The following is an 18,836-nucleotide window of genomic DNA, read 5'->3' as shown; positions in this document are numbered from 1 at the left end:
CCTCTTTTTTTTTTTTTTTTTTTAATCCGTAAGCTATATGTTTTAATTTATTTGGCTAATTTGCATAAAAAATCTACAAGTTTTGAGCTTTTGCAAAATTAGATCATCTTTTTTAATTTTATAGATTCGGACCTGATTTTTCGTCATCGGACGAAAATACCCTTATTCCTTTTCTTTCTATCTCTATACTTTTTTCTCTCTCTACTTTTTTCTCTCTCTTTTTTTTCTTCCTTCGTTATTTTTTTCTTGAGGAACCGCTCCCGATCGCCTCCAACCGCCTCGAGGACGAGTTCCGCCACCTCCTCCTCTGCGACACCCTTTCCATTGCCTCCTCCTCCTTCCGTCGCCTCTCCCACTCCTATAGCATCCATGGCCTACATGGCGTCGGCATCCATGGCCTGCATAGCGTCGGCATCGAGCGGGACCGGTGCTACCTGCATGTCGTATTGCAACGGCCACGAGCTGTTGCGTGGGACTACGAACGAGGCGGCGCGCAGCAGCGTGACGTTGATCCGGTTGAAGCTGAGTTTCGAGAAGTTCGCGACGGCCGCGCGGTTGTCATTCTCGACGACCACCGTGAGGGGCATCCGGACGCCGAGCATGCCAAACTGGTCGTAGTCGAGCCAGCCCAGGTGCGCCGCCGGCACGCGAAGCGAAGAGGAAGAAGGAATAGGAGAAGGAGGAGCAATGGTGCAAATTTTGCCCAAAATTGCACTATTTCGCCCAAAATTGCACCATTTTGCCCAATTTTGCACCATTTCGCCAAAAATTGCACAATTTCTCCTTCTTCTCCTCTTCCTCTTCCTTCTTCGTTTTTACACCATTTCACCATTTTTTACACCGTAAATAATTGTATTCTTTGGACGCTCTCATCTTCCTCACCGAATAGTAGGACTCGGACGGCGATCTTGAGGGCATGGATCCACTTGTTCATCTTGGAGTTGAGGGTGCCCCACTCAATCCTCTCGACCTCCTTGATGCTCATCTTGTCGACACCGAGGGCGGCGAGGTTCTCCGCGATGGCGTCGTGGCGGATGGCGATGTACATCTGGCTCAGCTCCTAGCAATACTCGGCGCGGATCATGCGGCCGGCAATCTTCGCGAGGTCAGCGACGGCGTCGACGTAGAGGAGGTCGGAGGAGAAGTGGTCGGCGAAGAGGAATCCTTGACCTCCTCCTCCGCCACAACCGCCGAGGGAGTCCTCGAGATTGGCGCTGTAGGGTTGGGGGTCGGATATTGGGGAGGAAGTAGGGGCATCGCCGTGGGAGAGGGAGAGGCGGCGAAAGGAGGAGGTGAGTTCGCCGGAGGAGGAGGCGGTGATAGGGAGGGCGCTACGGAGGAGGAGGTGGCGGAAGAAAAAAAATAAGGAAAAAAAAAAAGAGAGAGAGAGAAAGAAAAGGAATAAGGTATTTTCGTCCGATGGCGAAAAATTTGGCCCGAATCTGTAAAATTGAAAAAGGTGGTCTAGTTTTACAAAAGCTCAAAACTTGTGATTTTTTTATGCAAATTGGCCAATTTAGTTTGATCTCAACTAACTAAATTCTTGTTAATTCTGATAAATATGTCATTTCAACTCCAAAAGAGCATTATCTACTCATATAGGTTATAGTTAATTATGTTTCGAAAATTTCTTAATCAAACTTAACACTAATTATTTTAAGTTTCTAAAAGAGTTTGGTGGCATGTCCTGCTTCACACAAAAGACACCAAATACTTCAAAATATATAATAGTCATCGCGTATGATCAAGATGGTTGTAGGCGCAAAGTACAACATTAAGAGTTATGAAATTGGTTTTAATAAGATGGGGGCCAAGTGAAAGAAAAAGCTAAGAACCAAAGTAGAAAAATTGGTAAAAGCTTAGTACCAATGATGCAACGAATTTTACAGATTAAGAACTTGATTGGGAAAAAAAAAAACAGAGATTGAAGACTAAATAGAGAGTAAAAGTTTGGAGATCAGCGATGCAATTAACTCTTATAATTTATGAGCAATAATAATTGAGCAATAATAATAGCTTTTAGATAGATTAAATTGTAAGATTACAACCCTAATACCAATAAATTGTAAACCTAGCAGCATTCATCATAATTGAGTAGGTAAAATATTCAAAAAGTCTATCTAATTATATTGCATTCATAATAACGTCCAACTAAAGGACCCTTATATCGAGGAACGATTTTTTTTAAAAAAAATCTAATCAAAATCCAGATCAAACCCCAAAGCCTAACATTTTAAGAAAGAGCAATAATACCGGTAACCCCAAAAAATGTGAATGTGAATTTTACATTTTATCAATCTAGATATTAATAATTTTTTATCTAGTCTTATCGATTATGCTTTTAATATTTAAAAGAAAATTGCAAACACTTGGATGGATTGATATATGATTTACGCACTATTTTGAGTGTACGAATATTATTTTTCTTAATTAAAATCTTTTAAATTTGTTCGAAATGAACTTTTAAGTCTATATTTTTTCTTTTTTGAGAGAATGATAGCATACTGCTATTTTGTTCTTTTTAAAATAAATAAATTTATCTAAAAATATAAAGTAACTAGACTTCAAATTTAAAATCTCGAACACCAAGACATCGAATTTGGAATTTTTGTGTCACGCCCCGGATTACCACGTTCCCCGAGCTCGCCAACAGACCCACCGTATACATAGAATTTTTCATGTATAGAAGCGATAGCTGTACCTGCATACAGATAAAATCTACTATGAGAAGTAAAGAGATGCTAAAAATAAAATATATACATATAAATAAAAAAAAAGGGTCCATTGTATATACAAGTTCTAAAATACAACCAACTCTCATAGAGTAAACTAAACACAACTGTATGTACATGGCAAAAACCAAAACGATGTTTGGCAGGGGTACTCCTCTAGTAAAGTGACAGGAAAAGATAGGAATCTAGCTCGTAACTCCCTTACATTTATCAGAAGCAGCAGTAGCAACGGACGACTCTGCAAAAAGTGGCAACAATGGGTGTGAGAATTGCTGCAAAACAGAGTAGTCCTCAGTGGGTACCGTCACCGACCCTAACGGCCTACCCACTAAGTCTACAATATGGTAATAAACTGATAGCTAAAAAAATAGTAAAGTAAACTGGAAGAAACTCTACAGCTGAATGCCACTATACTATCGCTATCCATACCATACTCTCTATGGACATACAAATGCATTACTAACTACAAATTAGCCACAACTAACCTAATCTTAAGGGACCGCCAATTGACTAGTCCAGCCTGTGCCCAAAACTACACCGCACACCATCCACAGGAATGGCCGGTCCAAGAAAACTGCCCAAACGGGACTGCTGCGACGTCAACGCAAGAAAAGCCTCAATCCGAAGTTGCACTCGTGGGTACGACCCAACCGAGTATACAAGTGTATCTCTGTCGAGCTCAATCAGACTCACACAGACTATAGTCAATACAAATGGGTCAAACTAGTCTAACAATTAGGGCTAACGTGCTCTCGACACAATCTGATACAAGATGTGAGAATCTGGGTCCACCGTCAGCCTCGACGGCACCTGACAGTACAAAACAGCCTAACTCTGCTGTAAAAACAAGCTCGGCCCCTCAGCACGAGCGTAATCTCAAGCTACACCAGCCTAAGTATTCACGACGCACTAACAGTGATGATACAAAAGAAAAATCAGCTCCTAAAGCTAAATCTGTTAACTTTTCAAAAAGTGACAGGTGCAGGTTAATAAGTTTTCAAATCTCAGTTCAACATATCATAATCATCAAAAATTAGCTATACATGCTTCAAAACTTAGATTTCATCTAAATCATGCAAATCTACAGTTTGAGCTATTAAATAACATGATTATATGCAAAACTATACATGCTGGGGTTTCAAATACTTAAGAGGAATTTCGAAGGCTTCGGATAACATTAACCTACCTTAAACGCTAGTCCAACAATGGCTAGAAATTGATAGGAGAACCTTGCACAAAACCAGCCTTAACCGAAAATCAAACCAAACTGCTGCCAGATCTGCATCCTCCTGCGGCTATTTCTGGGTAGACCTGACAATCTCGACCCATACCCGCGGGAGCCCACGGGTTACCCGCAAATTTGGGGGTATGGGTACTAACTTTTCCAATCCAAAAAATTACGGATAAAACGGGTGGGTATCCATTAAGCTATAGGCATTTTGGGCAACCCGCGGGTACCCACGGGTACCCACACATATATTTTTTAATTACAAAATATATTTTCTTAATTAAATATATATATTTTTATTTACTCATTCTAAAAATCATAATCCTAATTTTTTATCGTGTTACTTTTTTATGGAATTTTTTTGCTTTAAGATTTTAAATAATTTTATTGTATGTTATGATATTTTAAAGGTTAAATTACAGAAAACCCCCATGTAATAACCCGTTTTTTCACTTTTTCCCCCTGACATTTAAAAACCTACACTTTGCCCCCTCCTAATTACGGAATTGTGCACAGGGGGCTACGGCGTTAACGGAAAGCGTGAAATGACGATAATGCCCTTACTTTTTACTTGACGGGGAGATAGGGAAGAGAGAGAAAGTGGAATGTCGTTCGTTTCATTGTTGGAGAAAAAAAATCTAGGGCTCGATCGTGCGAGGAGGACGAGGCGATTCGAACCCTAAGCGTAGGCGAAAGGCGAGCGAATCGACATAGGAAGAGCGATCGTGCTTGAACGAGGACCCTCTTACTATGCTGAGGTATAATTAAGCTTTAGTGTTGAAATGTTAATTTAGTACATGTGGTCCCTGATGTTCCTTTGGGGTTTGTAGTTTTGCAATATTTTTTTCCTTTTTTAGTTGTTTTGAAAAAACTGTAGCTTGGAAACAAAATAAGGTGGCATACATAACAAGAGTCCAAAATACCAAACATGAATAATATGAGTGCATTCATATTAGTAGATACCATAATAAAATATTTAGCACTATACAGATAATAAGCATATAGTATTTGTGAATCCACTTATTGTCCTTCTCCTTTAGCTTCATCTGGATCAATGCCATTTTGGCAATTAGCCTATTCATTTCCTCTCGAAGTGCCTTCCTCGAATTTTCAACATATGTCAACTTCTTACTAAGAGTATAGTTATCTTCAATAGTTGTTGATACTTCATTTTCCAATGCTATTACTTTCTTCTTCAAACGGCGAATTTGTTCGAGGAGTTCGATGATGTATTCCTTTCCTCGTTCACATATCTCTGGATCACGCCAACGAAAAAAACCACAACCATTTCTTTTGTAATTTATGCAGCCATAAAATCGTCTTCCTAGATTATCGAATGTTAGTGATGTTCTCTGAGGACCCTTTAGTCCACAGAAACAAATAGGATTATCCACATTGAGTTGGCCAACAGTACAACCACTAGATGAAGATGAAGATGCCGACGCTGACATTTTGCTGTAGCAAAAGACAATGAAAACAAATATAAAATGAGAATATGACTTAATTAGTATAATAAGATGAAGATGCTGACATTTCTATTCTCACAGTGTATTAAGAGAAAAAAAATTTGGTTCATTTAGAGAGAACTATATATATATATATATATATATATATATGGTTAAGGAAGGAAAATCATACCTTTTTGATAATTTTGGAGGCTACAGGGGAAGATTCCAGCTCTAGTAACTGCAGCGTGATGCTGCTGGGAGGAGGGGAGAAAATGGGTTAGATGGGTTAGTGGTTGAAAGGGTGAAAGAGTGGAGAATAAGTGGAGAGAAGGTTCTGGAGGGAAAATAATGAGTTTTTTATGGTATCCCGCCATTTTAAGGGTAGTTTGGGTATTCCGCTAATAAATTTGGAAAAAACGAGCGGAACACTCACGGAACCATGACGCGGCAGGGGGCCATGTGCATAATTCCGTAATTAGGAGGGGGCAAAGTATAGGTTTTTAAATGTCAGGGGGGGAAGTGAAAAGGCGGGTTATTACAGGGAGGTTTCTGTAATTTAGCCTATTTTAAATAATAAGTTATGTTATACTTTTAAAAGTTTATATATATATATATATATATATATATATATATATATATATATATATATATGTATATTTGTTTTGTATTTAAAAATATAAGAGCAAAAAAGAAAAAAAAAATAAGGTAACTCGCGTACCCACTCGCCTACCTACAGGCGAGTATGGGTAAAGATGTTGGTTACCCAAAAATTTATGGGTAAATTTTACCCATACCCAAATAACCTGCGGGTACAATGACCCATCCGCGGGTTACCCAACCCGCCGCCCATTTGCCAGGTCTACTTCTGGGCGCCCAGAACTTGAGCCCAAAACAGCAAGCTGGCAGCTTCAACCTATAAAGGTTCAATATGAAAATTAACCCAATTTTCAAGTCTAAATGCAGTGAAACTTCACTCAACTCACCTCTAAATGCTTAGGAACATTTCCCCAACTTCCTCGCTAAAATTGAGCTCAATTCAAACACTAAAAGGCTCTCAAACCAGATTCGGACCCAACTTTTGGATGCCCAGAATCTGTATCCAGAACTTCAGCACTTAAGCAAAAATGCAACTCAGCTCAAAGCTGAGAATTTCCATTTTGAATTCTGTAGAGAAGGGTCTAAAACCTCTATAAATGAGTGGGGGATCACTCCATAACCAGCAATAAGCATTGCATCAAAATCTAGATTAAAAAAATCAAGATTTTGTATCAAAATCTCAAAAATCAGCATATATAAGCTCAATTATCCAAATTTTGAGCTAGAACTCACCTTTCCAATCTCGAATTCTGGTGGAAAAAGCTTTTAAACTAGTAGAGGATGATGGAAAACCAATTCCCCCATAAAAAATCCAACTCCCAAGGTATTCGGATCTGTAAACACTAAGAAAATCTCAATTTCAGCTCAAGAACACCAAAGTCCCAAGAAAATCACAATTTGATCATACTAACCTCAATTACTTGCTGTTAAATTGGTTCCACACACTCTCCCACGAGTCCACAATCCTCCAAATCAAGTTTCACAGAATTTGGATGCTTCTATACCGCGCACGAGTCAAAACTCCAAAGATCGCTGCTAAATTTCTGTAAATTCTAAGTCTTCAATGCCAAAATATGAAAATTTGAAGGAGTGGAGGGGGTTTGGTGCAAAAATGCAAGCTCCCTGTGAAGAAGAGGTGAAAAGAGCTCTCAGCAGGTGTCCACACCTTTATGTAGAAGTATAGGTTAGATGCAATAAGCATCGAGAACAACCTGTACTAACCTGTACTGTTGTAGGAAACCCAAGATTCGGGCGCCCAGAACCGGGCCCCCAGAACTTCCAATGTCACGCCCCGGGACCGGCGGAGGCCCTCCCGGTAGCGTGCCCAGACTCGCCATATGTCTACACATATAAGGCGTCTACACTAAAAGCGGAAGTAAAAGCAGGAGATAGAACAAATAAAAGTAGCGAAATAACTAGCAACTACTGATGTCAGAGCAAGTAAAGTTCTATCATCTACACCAAAGTAAAGAAAATAAAGCTAGTCAAACAAATATAACCATAAGTAGTACAATAACCGTCTCTAGTACAAAAATGGTGGTCTCTATACATATACGGGTACAACTCTCAACCTCTCACAAAAAGAAAACACGAGAGGTAGACCACCTATCGAACGATCCCTCGGTAAGCACGCTAGCCCGAGGCGATACCCTTTCCGCGATCCCTGGCCTCTCCCTGCGTGGAAGGCTCTGAAAAACATCGAGAAAAAGAGGGCGTGAGAACTATAATTTATAGTTCCCAGTGGGCAATTACTGACCTCAGCTCCTGCTCCACTAGGCCCCCAAAAACAAGGGTAAGTAACGCTATTAGCTATAAGCAATAAAAAGGAGCATGTAAATAAACTGCTGAAAGAGAGAGCATAAGTACGAAGCTATACTACTATATCCCTCATAAGCACGATGTCAAAATGTTGTACATCTATTCTATCATAAGGAAAAGTGACCAATGGCAATAGTTTATCATTACAAACCTTTATTCATACGTGATGTATAAGCTCTATCAAGGCAACCAAGTATACTGTGACGAAATAGGTAACTGTCAAGTATACTACATGTCTCAACCCTATGCTATATGCATGTAAATGTAAACGAACTACTAAACCTATCTAGTAGTGATTGTTCATTCTCAAACCGTGTCGATTTCCATTTCCAATTAGGGACCTACCCAAGGTAGTCCAGCTTGTGCCGCCTAAGTGCCTGTGGTAGCCCGACATTCCTACTCATGGAATGTGTCTGTCCCACTCGACCCCGTAGGCTTCTCGATACCGCACGAGCGAACAAAAGTCGCGTAGGCTAACTCCGGAGTGCCGGCTTGTAGGGAGCGACCCTCACAAGTATGTGCGAATGAGCACAAATGGCAAGCAAGCAAAGTCCAAGTCTCAAGTATCCAATCCTCATGTCTCTAACATGGCAAGGTCATCTAGCATCCACTAAGATCTACTCAAGATGTCTCTAATTGATGTCCCAACACTCACTGCCTTAGTCGCCTCTTATATACACTTCTAGCATGACACAACAAGTCAAGCCCAATGCTTGTTCAATGTTTCCATTAATACCATCAATACATGATTACCAATGACCCAGGGGCCCAATGCCTTCTTTATTGGCATTGTCCCATATCTCAAAAGTCCAAGTTCTCCAACCCTCCTCTAGCTTTCTACATTTCCTAATGTCACATATTGAGCATATAGGGTTAAATCATGAAAGCCCAAGATTCAATTTACATAATAAAGGAACTCGCATGGTTTCACCACAATCATAAATAGACATGCTATAGTCCCACAATCATGCACTCTACCACATAGGGGTCTAAAATTTCACTATACAATATATGCATGTTTAAGCTGTCTACAAATTTCATATATTAAATACATTATTAATAGTGAATGATGAGTCATTCATTTTAACGAAACATATTTTGCCAAATATAGAGCGCATTTCGCATTATCACAGGTCAGGGTCAAAACCCACGGACACCGTCGCGTACGGGCTCGTTTCGTTCGTGAACAAAGTTTGTACCCAGGAGTCTCAAAAATACACTAAAGTAATCAGTCGAGAGAGATACGAAGCATTACGGACCAACCAGAGATCAAACATTAAACCTAGAGAAGAAAAGGCCAAAAATTCAGCTCAAGAGGAGATATCTCTTCCCAAAGCTCTAACAAGAAGCTAGAACACCTTCAAATCCAAGCCCAAGGAAGGTTCTTAACCAATAATTTAGCCCAAAAGCCTAGAATTCAAAAAGCCCAAAAATCAAACCACCAATCTCATTTCTAGATGGTTCATCTTCAAACAAACCACCAAAATCAAGAATCTATAGGTAAGAAAACATGGTACTAACCTTTGGAACTTAATCAATATATAGCCTAGAGGTTAAAGTATTAGGTCACCACCAAGCTCCAAAGGCAAGCTCCAATCACACCAAAAGGGAGAAGAAAGGCGTGAAGATGAAGCTCCAAATCCTCTACAAGCTCTTCTTCTCTTCCTTTTCCTTCCTCTCTCCACTCTTCTCTCTCTAGAAGCAAAAAATGGTGAAGTGAGAAAGAGGAAAGGATGAGTGGCCATATAAGCCTTCTCTTGTAACAAAATACCGTGAGGCCCCTCAAAAATCCAATATTGCAACAGCCGAACTGGGACAGTTTTCGCCCAAAGGACCGTCTCGTCCGCCAGCAGGGACCGGTCTCTCGCTGCGAACCCGAAAAACCAGCGTTCGGGAACCGGTCTCTCCCTGCGCGGGACCGGTCTCTCACTGTGAAGACGCGTTCGGGGACTGGTCTCGCCTGCCAGGGACCGGTTGCCTCAGGCTGCCTCAACACTGCTCACTGGGGGACCGGTCTCTCCTTCCAGGGACCGGTCCCCGAGAGTAAAAACTCTCAGGACTTGTCCAGAATTCCAGTTTTCGAACTTTTTAGGTCGGAAAACATTCTACGACCCTCCACCAAGTGTGGAAAAGCTCGAAACACATCCAAACACTCGAACCTCGCAATTTGCAAAGGTCCAGTGTGTTACATCCAACCTACACAACTCAGCTCTCGGGTTCTCCGTTCGGCGGTCTGGTATCCCCTAAAATGGTTCGACGGATCTAACCTACCACACCCATGTGTCAACACAATCGATATTCACGAGGTGAACTTTCGGGCCTAACTTCGAGGTGCCCTAAACAGGGTCCGAAATGACTTCAGCATCTCATACAAAACAGCACACATGATCTGGGCGCCCTAAACCATTTCTGGGAGCCTTAAATTGCCAGAACTTTAGTTTTGATTTATTTGAGTGTGCCTGTTGAGCCAATTAGGCGCGGACAATATCGGTGCTGGTATTCCCTTCAAAAGCATCTATTCGGTCGTGCACCGGGAGCACCGGAAAAGTGTAAAGGAAAACAAATCGCACCAATTGAAGGGAGTTACGGTAACCGCAAGCAATTACATGAGGTTCCGATCGGCTAGATATGGTTCGGAATATGAGGAGATAGTCGCCGATCGTGTAAGAGCAATAACTGACCGAGGGGGTTATCTATAAATAGGGTAATAATACCCTAAAAAGAGATCTTTGCCTCTGCGAACAAAAGACCACCCTTAGTTTTCTGCATCTTTCTTTCCTGCATTTACCGTTTTTCCCTAGAAGTAGTTCCTGTAACTTAGCATCCTGGAGTCTGTTTGCCCTTTGGGCATCACTCCGCTATAGGCTAAACCCCTTTTTTCTGTACTTTTCCCGTTCTACTTCAATAGAAGGCAGTGTTCGGCTCTTTAGGCCGACCGGTTTTTGTGCTGTATTAGCCATTCGGCTCATCTCTTAGTCGAAATTTTGTTTTCTCCTGTATATTTGGCTCATCCAGCCGAACCGAAGAGTGAAAAGAGCTTTCGGACCCGGTTGATTTGATCCCTCATCGACCGAATCGCTTGACTGATCAAAGGGCGCGAACTTCGAGGGTCACTATCCGCAGCCGTTCCTCACCCCGACGTGCTTCCCTAGGAGGATCTTTGACCGAATCAAGGGTCGAAAAATTCGGCTTCCAACAATTTTTGGCACACCCCGTGGGACGCTAATATAAGGTAAAATTTATATTTTTTATAAAGTATGGCTGATGATAACGCCATGAATCTTCATAATAGGGCTATTCCTAGAAATTCTGGGAGTGAACAGCCCAATAATTCAGAGAATATTGTAGAGCGTCAAGCAGTCTTACCTGCTGAATGTGAGACCAGTGGTCAATCAGGCCAACAAGAGCCTAGCTTGGCTCAAGTACTTGGACAAATGACTCGGGTCCTGCAAGTTTTGGACCAAAATAGTCATGCAAGTACTGCACGGCTGGATGCAGTATTGGCCGCAATCACGGCCTCTAATGAGAACATAGCCCGAATAGGGCAATTATTGACTCGGAATAATCAGCCAACATTAGGTTTACAAACACCTATGATGGCACCAGTGTTACAAAATCCTGCAACATCGGTGAATGGTCAGCACCAATACCAAGGGGCACCATATCAAGCGACTTATAGACCGGCTGTAGTTAATGCCGGTCAACAGCCAGAGATAGCTTGGGGGCTGCCACCGCCTCCACCGGTAGCAGCGTACCAGCCCCAAAATGTAGGGGCTAGGGGGCAGGCTCCAAATGCACAAGGGGTTAATCCTTTTGTGCAAAATCTCGGTGCGCCACAACCATCGAACCCAACACCAACGCAAGCCCCTTTACAGGGGATTAATAACGAGATTTATGCGCAAATAGAAGAAGCCATCCGAAATACTTTCGGAGTAGGCGCAAGGCTGGCAATGTAGCCCGTATTCAGGTCACCATACCCTGCAAATATAGATGTAGAACACCCATATTAGGCAAATTGGAAGATGCCGAAGTTTGACAAATTTTCCAGTGACGAGATTGAAAATACGGTCGAGCACGTCACGCGGTTTACAGCTCAGTGCCGTGAGGCCGCGGCAAATCCGTTTTTAAAGTTGAGGTTATTAAGGAAGAATACGGGCTTAAAGTAGCCCAGTTGTAATTGGAAGATGTTCAGCCGGCCGATGCAGTGGTTTTTGAGAAACCATCGGCTATACAGACGAGATTCATAAGGCCTCTCTTTATAACGGCCTTAATCGAGGGTCGGCCGGTAGGCCGAGTTATGGTAGATGGAGGTGTCATGGTCAATGTGATGCCTACTTCTTTTTTCAAGAAGCTGGGCAAAGATGATGATGAGTTGAAGCCCACCGACTCAATCATGACCGACTTCACCGGAAACGGTCAACGGGCTCGAGGAGTACTCACCACCGAACTTATGGTAGGCTCCAAAACTTTGAAAACTGCGTTTTTTGTGGTGGATGCAAATAGCCAATACAATTTATTACTCGGACGAGATTGGATACATTCGAATGAGTGTGTACCCTCGACACTCCATGGGAAACTGTTCCAGTGGATAGGAGACAAGGTAGAAGAAATCCAGGCCGAAGGACGGCCCCAAATGATAGATGTCAACATAGAGGACATCGGCCACACCAATTGGGCCGATGCGGATCCAGATCAGATTTCTTTCGTCAGAGTAACAGAGGAGGGGATTCAATTAATCCTTTCCAAAGATGTCAATGGTATGGTGGTTGATGAAGAGCCACCAAGGTGGTTAAAATGGAGTCCAAAAAAAAAGAGAATAGAGGCTTGTCAAGAGCCTCGGCAGGATAAGCTGATCAACAAGATCGGCTATGAGGATGTATCGGCTGCAATAGCCGATGTATTAAATGACTCAGCTAATAAAGCCGAAGAAGTTATAATAGATTCGGTTTACAGGGCCGAAGAAGAAAGTCAAATAAAGTCGGTTACCAAGACCGACAAATCACACGAAATGAATAGGCAAGCGAATGAATTGAATTTAGAAGAATCGCCTATTAAAGTCGGTGAGAAAAAGTTGGAGACCCAAGACCCGCTGATCGAAGTAAATTTGGGATGTGACGAAGATAAGAGACCGACGTATATAAGCGCAAAGCTTTCGGCTCAACAGCAGAAGGAGCTGAAAGAACTATTAAATGAGTACAAGGACTGCTTCGCCTGGAGTTATGAAGAAATGCTAGGTTTAAGCCGAAAAATTGTAGAGCATAGGCTTCCTATCAGAAAAGGGTTTAAGCCTTTTAAACAGCTGGCTCGTAGATTTGAGCCAAGTATTGTACTCCAAATTAAGAATGAAATAGAAAATCTTTTGAAGGCCGTATTTATTAGAGCGGCCCGTTATGTTGATTGGGTATCTAACATAGTTCCAGTACGAAAAAAGAATGGGAAACTTAGAGTTTGCATTGATTTCAGGAACTTAAATATATCCACACCAAAAGATGAGTACCCCATGCCAATAGCCGATATGTTAGTAGATTCGGCTTCCGGTAACGAGGTCCTGTCCTTTATGGACGGACATGCTGGGTATAATCAAATTTATATTGCTAAGGGTGATGTAGCTAAAACGGCTTTCAGATGCTGTGGTTCGATTGGAACTTTTGAATGGATTGTCATGCCATTCGGTTTAAAGAATGTCGGAGCTACTTATAGAGGGCAATGAATTTTATTTTTCATGATTTAATCGGCAAGATGTTGGAAGTATACATCGATGATATAGTCGTAAAATCAAAGTCACAAGCCGAACATTGGGTTGATTTAAATTCGAAAGAATGAGAAAATATAATTTGAAAATGAACCCTTTGAAATGTGCTTTTGGAGTTTCAGCAGGAAACTTCTTAGGATTTTTAGTGCATAAGAAAGGGATCGAAATTGATCAAAATAAGGCGAAAGCGATATTAGAACTACCGCCACCAAAGTGCAAAAAGGAACTGCAAAGCCTGTTAGGGAAGATCAATTATCTTCGGCGGTTTATATCCAACTTGGCCGGAAGAATAGGGGCGTTTACCCCACTACTTTGGCTAAAAGATAAAGAAGAATTCGTTTGGACAGAGGAACGGCAAGGGCCATTTGAAAATATAAAAAGATATTTATCAAACCCTCCGATGTTGGTGCCTCCAAAGTCAAATCGGCTGATGAAATTGTATATTTCGGCTGCGGAGGAAAATCTTGGGTGTTTATTAGCCCAAGAAAACGAAGAGAAGGAAGAACAAGCCATTTATTATTTGAGCCGACGTCTTTTAGATACCGAGAAACGGTATTTGGCTATTGAAAAATTATGTTTGGCTTTATACTATTCATGCACAAAGTTAAGATACTATATTTTACCAACTGAGGTATCGGTAATATGCAAAACCGACCTGGTAAAGTATATGTTGGCCAAATCTGTATTAAGGGGTCGATTTGGAAAATAGATGTTGGCTTTGTCTGAATTCTCCCTTAATTATATTCCAGCTAAAGCTGTTAAAGGACAAGCGATAGCTGACTTCTTGGCTGATCATCCATGTGTGGAAATTGAAGAGCCGAAGCAAAATTTAGTCGGTTGTCAACCTTGGACACTTTATTTTGACGGCTCAAGAACAGCCGAATCAGCAGGAGCTGGAATAGTTATCCAATCTCCTGAAGGGTATTCATGCCAATTTGCTTTCGAGCTAGATTTCGGCTACTCTAACAATCAAGCCGAATATGAAACCTTAATAATTGGCCTAGAAATTTTACAAGAATTGAAAGCAAAGTCAATCAAAGTCATCGGTGACTCACAGCTAGTAATCAAACAAGTGAATGGAGAATACCGATGTGAAAACCCGAATTTACAAAATTATTTAAGGAAGAGATTAGAGTTACTATGTGAATTCAGAGAAACTGAATTCGAACATTTGAGCAAACAGAAAAATGAAAAGGCAAATGAACTAGCTCAGTTAGCTTCAGGATATAGAGAGCCGAAGTCAGAGTCAATAGTAATACAGAGGAGGTTGCTACCTTCGGTTCATGTACGAGAACCGATTATAGCTCCCATAGAAGTGAAAGAAGATTGGAGAGAATTATTAATCAAATATCTGGAGGATCCTAATACAAGGGTCGACTATAATATTCAAAGAAGAGCTCTCGGCTATTGTTTGTTAGATGATCAACTTTACAAGATAACAGCCGAAGAAGTTCTATTAAAGTGTTTAGGACCTGAAGAAGCTCTGTTGATAATGGGAGAACACATGAAGGAATATGTGGAATCCATTTAGCTAGAAAAAAGTTAAGATGGACAATTCGACACTTAGGATATTATTGGCCAACAATGCATCAAGATTGTATAGAATATGCCAAAGGTTGTCAGGATTGTCAATTTCATAGCTCAATCCAGAGAGTTCCGGCCTCTGAGATGTATGCAATCATCAAACTATGGCCTTTTCGAGGTTGGGCTATGGATTTAATTGGAAAAATTCAGCCAAACTCCTCGGCTGGTCACAAATTTTTAATAGTGGCTGTCGATTATTTCACCAAGTGGGTGGAAGCAAAACCCACTCGGTTGGTTACCCAAAAAGAAATTATTGATTTTGTTGAAGATCATATAATTCATCGCTTTGGGATTCCTGAGACAATTACGATCGATCAAGGGACAATGTTCATAGGAGGACAATTCGTTCGGTTCATCGAGTCTCGAAAGATAAAGTTGTTCCATTCGTCTCCTTATTATGCCCAAGTGAATGGATAAGTAGAAGCAGCGAATAAAATAGTCATCAACCTTATGAAACAACATATCGGAAAGCATCCGAGAAAATGGAATGAAAAACTTTTCGAAGTATTATGGGCATGCCGAACTTCAGTGAAAACGGCAACAGGGATGACACCATTCCAATTAGTTTACGGACATGATGCCGTAATTCCAGCCGAGATAACAGTTCCTTCTTTGAGGACAGAAAAGCAAAAAGATTTGTCGGCTGATGAATACAGTAATTTAATGAAAGACAAAGCAGAGGGAGTATATGATACTCGGTTGATAGCTTTAGATAATATGCAAGCATACCAAAGCCGAGTGCGTAACGCATACAATAAGAGAGTTCGATCAAAGACATTTGTCGTCGGTGATTTAGTACTTCGGCTGGTTTTTCCAATCGGTCAAAAAGACCGAATATATGGAAAATGATCTCCAAATTGGGAAGGGCCATTTCAAGTCAGCCGAATCACAAAAGGAAATGCATATTACTTGCAGAACAGAAATAGTTTAGAAAATGAAAATCCTATTAATGGAAAGTATTTGAGGAAATATTACCCATCCATGTGGGAGAAAAACCAAGATTAAAGTTAGAATATTACAAGCCAAATCAAGTTAATAAATCTTTGAGTTGGTTCCATTCGGCTATAAGGTTGGCTTGAGCAGTTTCGGCAGCTTTTCTTCGGCGCTTCATCAAGGGATGCACCTCGTAGAGTTGAGAAAGCTCTTCCTGAATTTTCATCCCTTCTGCTCTTTTAGTCTTTAATTGGTTCTGCAATTGAAGTCGGCGCTCAAAGGTTTGGGCTAAAGTTGATTCGGCTGCTGCTAACTCTTCTTTGAGGGTTAGAATGCGCTGCCGTAAAACCGATTCCTAGTTTGCCAGAGATTGATCTTCGCGGTTCACTTCAGTAATTGGAGCCGCCACTTCAAGGATATTCCTCTTAAAGTGATCAACGCGATGAAAATGTTGATCTAAAGATAAAAGTTCGGCATCCAAAGATAGTTGCCAAGCTAAAAAAGAAGAAAGTTGAGATGATAGAGTCTCTACAAAACATTTAATACTAGAAGTAATATCTGCTTGATCGGCCAAATCGAGTAAAAGAGCATATAGCCGATCAAATTGTTCTGGATTCTGAGCTAAGTTAGGGATACCATTGCTATATATCTTAAGACACTCGTCAAATTTGCTTTGAGTGTTTGAAGATACGACAATGGTTGAAGAATCATCTCCCTCATTAGATTGGGGCTCGAGACCAGTAAAGATTGGAGACTAGCAGATAGAGGATCATCAGAAACAGGAGGGGAAGCTCCCTGGGTTGAATGAGGAGGTATGGTGCTTGTATCTCCAAAAATCTGCCCAAGAGGTACGTTTACTTGTTCATCCCCTGTAGTTGGTATTGGGGCAGGGACAGAAAGAGGTGACACAGCCTCACTTGGTAATGGCGTCGTGCTCGCTGTTTCAACAGACTTTTTCTTTTTCTCTATCTCTTGTTTCTTCTCAAGACGGGCCTCCCTGCGAAGTTGTCTTTCCATCTGCGTCTTTGAAGAATGAGCAAAAGGGGCTTGCTCAGGAGAGGACTGTGGTTTAAAAGAAAACGATAAATAAATAATAAATGTTTTCTTTTACGGACAACTAACTTGGCTTACCCCGATATCAATCGATTCGGTCGCAACAGGGCCTTGTTCAGTAGCCGAGAAGGGTATAGCAGTTTCCTCTAATGGGATATCAGCCGAAGGTATGTCCTCGGTTACTATTTCTGGAATTAAAGTCGAGGGAATATTCTCGGCTCTGTCTTCGGTAGTGTCAGCCGAAGGGGTACCTTCGGTTTGTCAAAATTGCCTTTTGGCAATTGATTTGCGCCGCTTTGAAGACAGCAGAGGTGTGGATTGTACAGTCTCAATCGGTCTTTTATCTGAAGCCAGGACCGATGAAGAATCTGGAATTGACTATAAGATAGAAATGAAATATATATGTATCTCGAAAATCTAAGAGCAAGGACAAGGAAAAAGAAAGAGGTGAAGTATCAGAAACCTCTTCTGGTTCTTCTTTTGGTATAAGGGGATCAATAGAGACAAGTGCTGCTGTATCCGAAAATAAAAGAATAAAAATTGAGTTTATAAAGGCTAAAAATGGAAGAAGGGTGAACATGAGCAAAGAGACGTACCAAGAGGAAGAATAGTTTGGCGAAATGCATGTACAGTGGACCGATTAGAAATACGATCGGTAAAATGATCCCAAGTGACAGTAAAACGAAAACCCAATACCCCTGTGTAATTCGGCCTGAAACTCACTAATTTGAAGAATCGCCGAAGACGATTCCCCATCGCCGAAATCCGATCAGCATCAGCTATGCCCTTGGTAGGGGGTCGGTTAAAGGCAGTATTAGCGGTAAAGAATTTGGCCGGAGCAGGGATTGCTTGAGTGAAGCCGAATTGACGCGCTACAAACTGAGGAGAGTAAACTTCAGTGCTAGGCAACAATTTTGAGCGCGACTTCAGGCCAATGTGCAAATCCCTTGGGGCCAGGAATGAGTACCAAACGTCTGCATATTCACCGGCGCGAGAAGAAGCTAGCTCGTTTTGAAGAGACTCATATCTTGCTAAAAACCAAGATGGGCCGGTGACACGATCCGCAAAAGGGGACCAATGAATAGTAAAATGAGGGCGAGATTCATAAAATATTTTAAAATAAATTTGGAAGTCGGAAGGATGGCGGGATGTCAACGGCGGAGGGCAGCCAAGAGCCAGCCCATAAGAATCAAAATAAGCAGCCGAATCTTTATTTAAAGGAGTTCGGCACAAGTGGGGGAGATAGATTTGTAAAAACATCTGCAAAAACCAAAAGACACCGCAGCCCGAACTAATGATTACACCTTCTCCAGAGGGTAGGGCTTTGATGGAATCAAAGATTTCTCTATAAACAAAAGCGAGAAAATAAGGTCCAAGAGCTAATTTATTGCCGTTAGTCAAACCGACGGCGATAGGAACGAAATCGCGATTGATCTTCTGTGAACGAGTACAGAAGAGATTATGACATAACCAGTATAGAAGGAACGTTGTGTGTTCCTTCTTGGTAACAGGAGCAGAAGAGTCTCCTGCAAATTTACGGAGAAATTTGGAATAAGCCAAATTAGAGAGGTCAAGGTAGGCCTCAAAATCGGATACACCATCAGGGTTGTAGGCCATGGATAGGGTAACACCATGAGGCCGTAGACCTACGATAGCGGCTACATCCAAGAGAGTTGGGGTAAGAGGTCCTG

This window comes from Ananas comosus, linkage group 2, assembly GCF_001540865.1.
Source record: "Ananas comosus cultivar F153 linkage group 2, ASM154086v1, whole genome shotgun sequence".
NCBI lineage: Eukaryota > Viridiplantae > Streptophyta > Magnoliopsida > Poales > Bromeliaceae > Ananas > Ananas comosus.
Note: the sequence above shows the minus strand (reverse complement) of the source record.